This window comes from Neltuma alba, unplaced genomic scaffold (assembly GCF_004799145.2).
Source record: "Neltuma alba isolate B1F8T4 unplaced genomic scaffold, ASM479914v2 tig00007308_pilon, whole genome shotgun sequence".
NCBI classification, from domain to species: domain Eukaryota; kingdom Viridiplantae; phylum Streptophyta; class Magnoliopsida; order Fabales; family Fabaceae; genus Neltuma; species Neltuma alba.
This window is the reverse complement of record NW_021634747.1, coordinates 8,198-19,823: the sequence shown is the minus strand read 5'-3', so window position 1 is coordinate 19,823 and position 11,626 is coordinate 8,198. Positions and strand designations below refer to the sequence as shown.

General features: G+C 30.4%; 1 pseudogene; it reads left to right on the top strand.

Annotated features, from left to right (window-relative positions):
- Positions 1-6,198: 6,198 nt before the first annotated feature.
- On the top strand, positions 6,199-11,157 carry LOC114752285 (monocopper oxidase-like protein SKS1; annotated as a pseudogene).
- The last annotated feature ends 469 nt before the right edge of the window (positions 11,158-11,626 follow it).

The window sequence follows — 11,626 nt, the reverse complement described above, 5'->3', positions numbered from 1 at the left end:
TACTCTTTTTATAAGAAATATTTGACCAAATCTCATTGATCAAAAAATTAGTTAAAATTGATTTAAAACAATAAATAAGTAAGAATTGAAAGTTTTTCCCCTAAAAATACCTTTATTTATGAGAGAGAGTATAAAAGAGAAAATATAAATTGTTGAAATAAAGAGACTTGTGGACCAAAAAAATATGTGATGGAGAGAGATCAATTAATAATATTTTGAAAAATAAGATAATAAATATATTAAATATTAAAATAAATAATTAATGAAGACAAAATAAGAAACTAGTGAAAAAAATTTAAGACATCCTACATATGTTTCTTATAAATAGGAACAAAGTAAAGATAATAGTTATTTTTTATTAAAAAGAACGGAGGGAATACATTTTAAACAGAAAAAACTAAATTAAAACTTGACATAAATTCAAAAATCCCAGTACGAGTACGCATGCGCCTATAGAGAAGCTAAAGCTAATATTATAATTTTCCTTTTTTCCATTTTTCTTTTGCTTAAAAAAATTTCTAATATTTCAAGTATTAAATGTATTACACAGTTGTTAAAAAAATCCTTTATAAAATTTTTTTGAGCAAAAGCCAAAAATAGAATATAATATTTGAGAAAATTAACTTATGATTCTGTGTAATTTTACATGATTTTTAATTAGTTATCGGTCTTTGTTTTTTGTGTTTACAAGTTTTTTGTGGTTTCACTCAATTTGTAATTATGTCTTTAAATTTTTTTTAATCAGTCATCTTATATTAATCATAAAGGAAACAAAGAAAATAAATTAGTAGATTCATAAGAAGAAGGATTACACTTGATAAAATTGTTTAATTGATACCGAGAGTTGTAGCCGTATTGTCCCCAGAGACAAAAAAGAGAAGTTATTAATTCAGAAAAGAGTGAAATGAAGACACTTGTAATTGAATAGATGATTTCCCCTCTATCTTCAAATTAATTGAAAGTATTAAAGAGTCCAAACTTGATAACATATCAAAGAGTGACAAAGAGGAACACATCTCCTACTTTTATTTCTATGTAATATGATGCTCCGACCATTAGTATTAATAATTGAATTCGACTGGAGCACAACCTTGCTAGGAGACCGTGAAGGCTAGATCAAAGAAGGACAATATATTCTTGATCTCTTGTGCAACAGTAAGAGGATTTGATTTATTTTTTTCACGCAAGTCCATGTTCTTCTTCCTCCAAATAATATTGATGAGGATTATGGGTCTGTCTGGAATAGCAATTGAAAAAGTAGTTTATTGTGAGTTTGGTTTATGAAAAAGTAAAGTTGGATAAAAGTTAAATTAGATAAGTTGAATTGTGTTTGGATTGAAGTTCAGAAAAGTTAATTTGTAAAAGTGAGATTGATAAAAAGTCGTTTGGATTATTATTGAGTAAAAGTAAGGTTGGTTGTAAAATAACCAAAATAGGTATAAGTTTTAATAAATAATAAAACATGATTAAAAAAATGACTTTACATAATACAATGAATTTGAATTAATTTATAATATGAAGGGAGGGAGTAATACATATGTTCATGTATGCGTGTGTGTGTGTGTGTTACATTTACATATGGTAAAATATTAAAAAAACCGTTAATAAAAAAAAAGTTATTTATCATATGATAACTTTTTAGAAAATTGTGTTATATTAAAAAATTTGAAAATGCACAAAATGACCGTATGAGGAAGGAGAGCCAGAAGGCAGATTTGGTATTAAATTTGCAATAAATGTTTCCAGGACTTTTTACCAAAGCAAACGCACAATTCCATAAGTTATAATTATCTCTTCCCAGCTTATGCTTTTCACAGGCTTTTGACTTACAAGCTAAATAAATTAAAACCTTATCCAAACAATGACAAAATTGCAGATCAAGCTTATGGCACCAATAAACTCTTTTTAAGCTCCACAAACACCCTGCCAAATAGGCACTATAACACCCTTCAAAAGAGACAATTGATTATCTTGATACAGGGCAACAAGTGTTTCCTTCAACCATTGATGGAAACGTTGGAAGTTGAAATCGTCAAATTTAATTAGAAAGCATTCAAATCAGATAGCTTTGAAAAATTGGCAGAAAGCAGTGTCTTATGCAATTGTCTCCAAACGAATATAATGTATTGTGGGGTGGGGTGAGAAATAGCCACAAATATTATAAAAAAAGAATCAAAAGCCCCAGGATGGCATTGACGCAAACACAGAGAATATCTACCCTTGACAGTTTAAATACGAAGCTTATTTTCACCCCAAAAAATTTGATCAAGAATATTAGAGAGCCACTACTTAAGGACTTTTAACAGGGTCGATCTCAGTTGTATCTGCCACGACAAGAGGTAATTAATAGGAATGGAAGTACTAGTTCCCACTTTCCATTGAAGTTGATTGACAAGGACATCAGCATGATTTGCTATTCTTGACCAAATCCATGAAGCACTATAGGGCTTTTTGATAATTGAAGCATGATTAATATATGTCACGCCCAAATCTCAGCCCTTGTGTAAAGAGAAAGAAGAAAGAGTCGCTACCAAAATTGAAAGAGGGTAATTTTGGAAACTTATTACAAAAATATGGTCTACAAAAATCATATGGGGCTCGGAAATCAGTTGTGTGAGAAAGTATTAGGTATCCTATGGCATCTATTTGGGAAAACGGTTACTTGAGTCAAGTATTCAAAATTAATGTGACATTTAAAAAATATTTTAATTAAACTAAAAATAAATAAGGGAAAAAAATTTTATTTACAAACCAAAAAAAACATAAAAGGAAAAAATTAAATTATTTACAAAGTTAGACTCGACTTAGGATAAAAATTAAGGCCTACATATTCTTTGGAGGAATCAAAATCCACATATATTAAAGGTATAAATACGTGTCACTTTGTTGATTTTTTTTTAAAAATTATTTATTTAATTTATTATAATAAAACATTTCTTGTTGCTTTGTATTTTTTATTTTACAATTTTAGATCAAACTTCTTGAAAAGATTCCAATAATCCCGCATAGCAGAATAGTCAATTTTTCTTGGGGAACTCAAATGGCATAAGATCGATTCAAAAAATTATGTATTTATTTTTTGAAAACATTTTATATTAAGCTTGTTTAGAGGATTCTAATAGTCTTATATCAAAGAATAATTGATTTTACCTGGGTGGATTCTAAAAACCTCAAACAGCACAAAATTATTTTGAAAAACAATTTTTCATTTATTTTGAAATTTACTTGCTTGCAAGGGGTGAACCAAGAGATATGAGGAAGAAGTAAGAAGGGAAACATAACCACCAAAAAAAAAAAAACAAAAAAATTGCATGCTCATCAATCATTTAACAAAATTCACTGCAACATAACATATAGAATAATTCTAAGAGATGATGAGAAGCAAGCATGCATCTCTTGAGATACTTTCTCAATAAACTACATAAGCCACGAAGCAAGAAGGCAAAATAATAATAAAATATGAAGAATACACACATCAAAATCAAATCTTTCACGCTCATATTGTGATAGTCCACTTCAGAGCAAGAGAGGGAGGAGCATAAGAAAGCAAAGGAGTTACATGAGATGCAAAGAAATATTCGGGCAATTAAATGAACAAATGAATTGAAAATAGAGGAGAAATACGGTTGTGGTGAAGCAAAGCAAAAAAGAAATGAAATAAAACACAAAAAGAAACTAACCAAATAAAGAAAAAATATGACCCAACAAAAGGGAGGGTTATCTGCAATAACATAGACGCCAAACTCTTTGAATATGAGGAAGGAGAGAAGGTAATGCCAAAATCAATTAAAGCAAAACAAGACAAAATAGTAATAATAAATGAGACCACCGACCAGGCAAGTTTACCCCCAAAGAATAAGAATAACATAGTTATGGATATTCAAAGGTGGTGCATTGGTTATAAGCTCCAACTAAAATTTTTATTTTATTTTTAATTTTCGTCTTTTATTTTTCTTAATAACTAATGACTCATAATATTATTTTTCATTTAAGCACCAAATTATTATTAATTTGTGATTTTTATTTTTATTCTTTTTAATTTTTTACAATTATGATTTCAAAAGATGTTTTCACTTGGGGAGCTAATCGACTTAAATAAGGGATTTTTATTTTTCATTTTTCATTTTTCATTTTTCTTATCTCTTTTTTAATGAGTCCACCCCACATTTATTAATTTAGAGGTCAGTAAACTTTTAATCCCCATTTTTTATTTTATTGTCAGGAAAAAATACTTTACTTGTTTTTTCTCTTTTAATCATCACAAAGTACACTTTTCAAACTTGTCCTCTAAGAAAGAATTAAATGGGATTTTTATTTTATTATCTTTTATTTTTTTTAATATTAGTGAGTCATAATTCACCTTTAAGAGTCGAAGCAAGAAAAGACAGATAAGAAGATATGAGGAACCTCCAATCTTGTTTTGCTACCAGTGTTTTATTGACAAGTGAGATGGCCGAATGCCTAAACCCCTTCATTAAAAGGTAAGAAGAGCTTACTTTATTGACCAGATGGATCCTCTTTCCCCCTCAAAGAAAGGAGAATCAGGGAGTATTTGGGTAGAATTAAAATTAAAATTTTAAAAGTATTTTTATGATATACGAAGTAAATATGTAAAGAAATTTATTTAAATTTACGAAAAAGTACTTTTAAAAAGTATTTTTTTTCCTAATCCAAATGCTCCATAATTAATTGAAAATAGGCAAAACTATGTGAATATGATAAAAAAAATCACAAAAATCTAATTAAAAATAGGTAAAAGTATACCCACTTAAAAAACTATAATAACTTATTAATTGAAAGTAAGATGAAATTATATGGCTAAGAAATTAAAGAAAAATTATACATTTGATTACATTTATTTGCATTAAGTTTCATTTTAATTCTTTAAGTTTATAAAGCGCGTTTTTAATCGTTCAGTGTTAATATTGTTAGTTTCATGTAACCAAGAGTGCTGACTCATCAAACTTAAGCAATAAATGTGTAATTAAATGCCAACAAAACATTTGCCAGATTAGTTGATTTTATTTTTTATAATTTACACCTTAAAATATAATATATTATAGTATTAAAAAGATTAAATTACAAGCATGCTTTGTGAGTGTTCAATGGCACAGCTACCACCTAAATTTGTATTAGATAAAACGAAAAGGAAAAATTTCTTAGAGAGAGGCTTTAATAACTCAAATACTTATTTGGTTTATTAAATTTGTCAAATTTATAATGGAGTCACATGACTTAAAAAAGGATTTTAAAATTTTATAAAATAACTCTAATACCCCATTCATTAAAAACCTAGATAGATGAGAATTTTTATCATTACCGTGTTGTGTGATAACTTTGAATAAGAGAAACTTGGTATCTACTTTCACAAAATTGAAAAATCAATCAAGTAAGCAATGATGAGTTGGTTTTTATTTAAATCTTCTTTTCTTATTGTATGTGTGTTATGAAGATAAAACATTGTTAACCGAGAATTGAAATGTATTAATTATGAAATAAAACATATTAATTTTTAAGGCAGTATTGTGATGAATTTTTATTCAAAGATTCCTTGCAAGTGTATTATACAGATATAAAGTTGGTAATTTAAAACTACAATTTGTTAACCATGTAATTAAATTTTTAGGGTTGTATTGTAATAAAGTTTTACTGCAAGTATGTTATAAGGACAAAAAGTTATTAATTTAGAATTAAAATGTGTTAACTATAAATTAGAACATATTAGCTTTTAAAGTTATATTGTGATCAAGTTTTATTTAAAAACTTATTAAAAGTATGTTAATTGTAGAATGGAGTATGTTAATTTAGAATTCTCTTTTAGTTTTTAATAAAAGACATATAAGAGTCATTTTTTGAAATTTTAAAATCTTCCCCCAGGCCATATAATCTGATTAAGGGTTTGACATTATTTGACTGTTTTCTTTTAGAGACTTTTCCAAATTAAAAATGTTAAAATTGAAGGACTACAATTTAACTTTATAAACTTGAAAGAATTAAAATAAAACTTAATACAAACATAAGAAACGAAACGTAGTTTAGCCAAAAATTAATTTCCCCCCTCATGTTTCCTCCCATAGTCACGCTGAACGTGCAAGACCGGTGAGCTATTCGTTTTTCCTTTCTCTCTTGCGACCGAAGCAATTTCCATTGCCTTCTTTCTCTTCTCTCTTCATCTGCGCTTAATGCGTGTTCATGCAAATGGCTCTCTCTCCCTTCTCACTCTCGTTGCTACTACATTGCGCTTTGCTCTCATTACTCTGTTTTGCTGGCGACCCAACTGTTTTCAATGAGCTCCGAGTCTCTTACATCACAGCCTCTCCTCTCGGTGTTCCTCAACAGGTTCCTTTTTTTTTTTTGGGTTTCTTTGGACTTGTTTCTTATCTTCACTGTCGTTGATGATGCTAGTGACGATTACGTTGGGTAATTTGCATTTCGCCCATGATTGTTCTGAAATTGCGTGCGCTCTGTGTGGGAAATTGATTAACGGCTACAACACCTCTGTGTAGCATTTAACTTTCTTTTCAATTTTTTCGTTTCTTACATGTTAAATAAGTTGAATGGTATGATGAATAATTCAAATTCCGCCGTTCTTGCAGTAGAAAACGGGTCACAGCTCTTAGTCTCACTGTAGAATCTTTTCGCTATAGTCATTTTAGAGTTCTTATTTTCTTTGCTTGACTTCTTATTTTCTAGTTAACTTATTTCATAATATCGTCTTGGCTCAACAAGATAGTGCCTTTTGTGTATCAAGATGGTGCCTTTTGAGCATCGTTGAAACAGAGTAGACTAACAAAGTTACTAACTATTACTCCTTTTACGTGATCTTTTCAAGACTGGAACTGATAAAGGGGTTTAAAGCAATTTATTTGTAAGAAAAAGAAAGACAATATGTGAAGTTAAATACTTAATGGGTACGCTTAGTCTTTTTTAAAATTTTAAATTGTTTTGAAAACTTTACTTCAGTGCGTGCATTGCTGGATTTGTAATTGAGGTTTTATATTTTATTATTCCACTACGTGTTTCTATATCTTTTTGTATGTTTTCTTTGATCGTACTAGTTCTGCGATCCAAAGATTCCTTTTTCTTCCCCATGATTTCCCAAACTGTACAATGCCCTCTGAAATTTGTCTGACTCCACGGTTGAATACAATCTTATTGCAGGTTATAGCTATCAATGACAAGTTTCCAGGCCCTCTTATAAATGTTACTACTAGTAACAACGTAGTTGTGAATGTATGGAATGAATTGGATGAAGATCTGCTTATTACTTGGTTTGTATTTGGGAAAAAAAAATTCTTGTATTTCTGCTCTCTCTGGTTTAAAAAGCTCTTATACTCATTCTGATACACGTGATGATATTATACCCATAACAAAAATATATATAATATTTAATTACAATTGGAAGAACCTGTTATCTATAATATATGGATGTTTAATATATTCTGATTGGTACTTCATAGTCCTTGGTTAATCTATTTAACATTAGACATTATGGCAAATGTTTGTGCTAGGCCTGGGGTTCAAATGCGACGAAATGCATGGCAAGACAGTGTTCTTGGTACAAATTGTCCTATTCCTTCCAAATCAAATTGGACATACCAATTTCAAGTTAAGGATCGGATTGGGAGCTTCTTTTACTTCCCTTCTCTTAACTTCCAAAGAGTCTCTGTTGGTTTTGGTCCCTTTGTGATCAACAATGAGGAAGTGATCCCAATTCCTTTTGCATAGTCTGATGGGGATATTGTTATTATCATTGGTGACTGGTATACACAAAACCACATGGTTAGTAACTAGTTCAATGATTTTTATTGCTTTAAAATGTGTGAGAGTGTATGTTCTCCTCAAAAGCTTGACTGATTATTTACTAGGATACATGCTCTTAAATTTAGGCCCTAAGAAGAACACCTGAAAATGGACAAGACATTGGTATACTAGATGGAGTTCTTATCAATGGGAAAGGAACTTACCGATACAACAGCACTTTGGTACCTGATGGCATCCAATGTGAAACTATAAATGTTGATCCAGGTTTTGTTCTCTCTCTCCATGGTACTTGAGAAGATGGTTTGTCTATAAAACATTTTACAACTTGTTCAATTAGACCTTAGACTCTTGACATTTTATTGTGTTTTAGTGTTTATGTCTATGTTGTGTATACTATTCATGTTGCTGGTCAATGGTTTTAGTCTGTCCCTTGTAGGGCACACTTTTTAAAAATTTTCTATTAAAACTTTATAATATTTTTTGATCCAGAATTATGTTTGGGGTTACGAATACTTGCAAGACTAGATGTACTTGTGTTGTATCTATACTGGTATGCATGCGGTTCTTCATGACACTTTTAACATGTTCTTATACATAGATTTTTTTTGGCATTTTTTACCTCATCAAAAATGTTCTGAACTCAAAATTTTATAGAGAATCTTAATCATATCGTGAAAGATGAAGATTCACATTTTGTTTGAATTAAAATGTTTGTTCAGAACTCAATTTTTCTTGTAAGATGCTTATTGTTATGTGTTAATTTTCTAATATATATGTATATATATAAACACCTTTTGTAATAATATTACAATTTTAAAAGTTTTCATATTTAACACATCTTGTGACATCTGGTGAATGTAACAGTATTTAGGCAATGTATCAATCTGTGCAATTTTCTTCAATTAATGAGACATCTCCAATTGCCACTGTCCATTGCTTTTTGTGTAGCCTTTTCATGTCTACTGTAGGTTGTTCATCTTTAATGGCAATGGACTCCAATGTATTCCCGCTGTTTCATTTTCTAATTGAGAATTTAAATTGTTTATGCTTATTATTTCCCTAAAATCTTTTTCTCTATAACAGCCAGAACCGATATGACATGGGATATTAAATAATGTGAGACATGACAAAATGTTTAATCTTTAACTGTGATTTGAAGTGTAATGTTGTATTCAGTACTAAAAATAGCATAATGAATATAACCCTCGTTCCTTTTTGTAAGGAATTAGTGGGTATTAACTTGTAAATATGTTTATTTCTAGCACCCAATTATGTTAATAAGATTTTGGGTTGGACAATCTAAAACCTGATCAAAAGTACAAACAAATTTGGCGGGCAAGACTTACAGAATTCACGTACACAATGTGGGGATATCAACTAGTTTGAATTTCAGGATACAGAATCATAATCTACTACTGGTAGAAACAAAGGGTCATTATACAATTCAAGCAAATTATACCCAATTTGATATTCGTGTTGGGCAGTCTTACTTTTTTCTGGTTCTTATGGACCAAAACGCAAGTTCAGACTACTATATTGTAGCAAGTGCTAGGTTTGTGAATGGATCCTTATGGCAGAGAGTCACTGGGGTAGCGATCTTGCATTATTCTATTTCCAAGGGACCTGCTACTGGTCCTCTGCCAGACCCACCAAATGATGTATCCTACAAAGAGGAATCAATAAATCAACCACGTAGTGAGGTAGAATTTGATAAAATTTGTGCTCACAATGATTGTAACTTTGTAGTATGATTTTCCTTTTTTTTTTTAGAATATTATGGTGTCTTGTCCTAATATTCTGAACAACAGTATCAAGTTACCCTAGACTATACATATCCATTTATCATGTGCTTCTGTAGGGTCATACGAACAAATTTAATAGCTTGGTTTAGTTTTGTTGCGTAGCTGCAAATATATAACAAGAAACCCAATTGGTTCTTTACTCTATTATTCTTTCTTTATTATTTCATTCTTCGCTTGAGTATTTTCAATAAATTATCTTGTTGATCAGGCAAAATACATCTGCCAGTGGAGCTCGTTCCAATCCTCAAGGATCCTATCATTATGGCTCCATCAATATAACTAACACTTATGTGTTAAAGGTTTTGCCACCAGTGACAATCAATGAAAAAGTTCGAGCTGCCATTAATGGAATTTCATTTGTTAAGCCAGAAGTGCCATTCCGGCTAGCTAACCAGCATAACTTGACAGGAGTTTATATGCTTGATTTTCCCAAGAAGCCTTTGAATAGGCCTCCGCTGATGGACAAATCTATTATTAATGCTACTTGTAAGGGGTTTATTGAAATTGTGCTAGAAAACAATGACACCACAATGCAGAGTTTTCACTTGGACGGCTATTCAGCTTTTGTAGTTGGGTATGAATTCCTTAAATGATTGTATTTTATAGAAGCCCCCTACCCTATATGCGCATGAGTGCAATACTAAACATTAAAAGAATGTTTTCTTTGAAAATAGGATGGCTTATGGTAATTGGTCAGAAGATTCCAGAAATCAATATAATAAGTGGGATGCAATTTCTCGTAGCTCAATTTAGGTGTGCCTTCCCTGCTAAAATGTCACATGTACAATCCTTTCATTGATGTGGCCATTTAGCCTTTTCTTTTTCTCCTTTGCGGTATTGGATTATACTTCCCTCCTATTTTATTTTGCTATCAAGATGATGAATATACAATTTCTTTCAGGAGCAGTTTTGTTGATCTACAGTTTTACTAATATATGCCACTTAGGTGCTATTTTTGGGTCACATAATTATCACCACCTAACATTAAACATTAAATTTCTCAACTTCAATGCAAGTTAGAAGTAATTTGGGCTGATTTATTTTTTTAATAGAGTTGAACAAGAAACTGTTTCCTTAAATATTTTATTCACTATATATAGTGAGAGTTATTTTTTTTTTGTTGGGGAACTCTGCTCACTTAATGAAGTCATTGAGTGAGATCTTCCAATTAATAATAAATCCAAAGATTTAGCTTTGGATAGAGCTCAATAGCACCATACAATCCATGTAGCCAACTCACCTAGCAGGATAATACTTTGTTGTTGTTGTTTTTTTTTTTGGTGACTCTACTAAATTCATCTAAATAGGAAATTCTAGAAGAAACTTGCTTTAAAATTAATTCCTAAGGTTGAAGATCTTACATTTCCTATTTTTATATGCTTTTGTAGGTTTGTTCTGGTGGGTGGACAACAGTTATGGTTTCTCTAGACAATGTTGGATCATGGAACTTGAGAGTAGAAAACCTGGACAAGTGGTATCAGGGCAAGAAACATATTTGAAGATAGTCAATCCTGAAGAAAATGGTGATACAGAGATGGCTGCACCACAAAATGTGCTATATTGTGGCCCCCTCAAGCATCTGCAAATGTAGGTGCCTAAAAACCCTGCTTGAATCTATTTCTTGCCCTCATGCTTGCAATAACTGTTTTGGTCCTTGTTTCTTAAAAAATGACACTTATTTAGTTGAGGCAATAAAAACACTTGAGAACCTTAAAAAAATAAAATTCCTTGAAAAGATCGAATAATTCTTTGTGGAGTTATCAGTACTTTTTCCCAAAGTTATAATTTGGTCTTATGCATGTTAGAACAATGTTTTGCATTTGTAATCTTAAGAAGCATATGGAAAGCACAAGCAATAAGTTGATCTCTCAAAATTATTTTCAATGCTAAATTAAATTTTGTGTATCTTCTAAATTTTGTTGAGAGCTATACAAACATTCCATCTATTCAAAGATCAAACAAATGAGTTTTATTAAAATTATGCTAACTTAGAAAGCTCAAACAAAATTTGTGTAATCTATTATTTAGTTTCAAGAGATGATTTTGAAAGTTTTGATAAT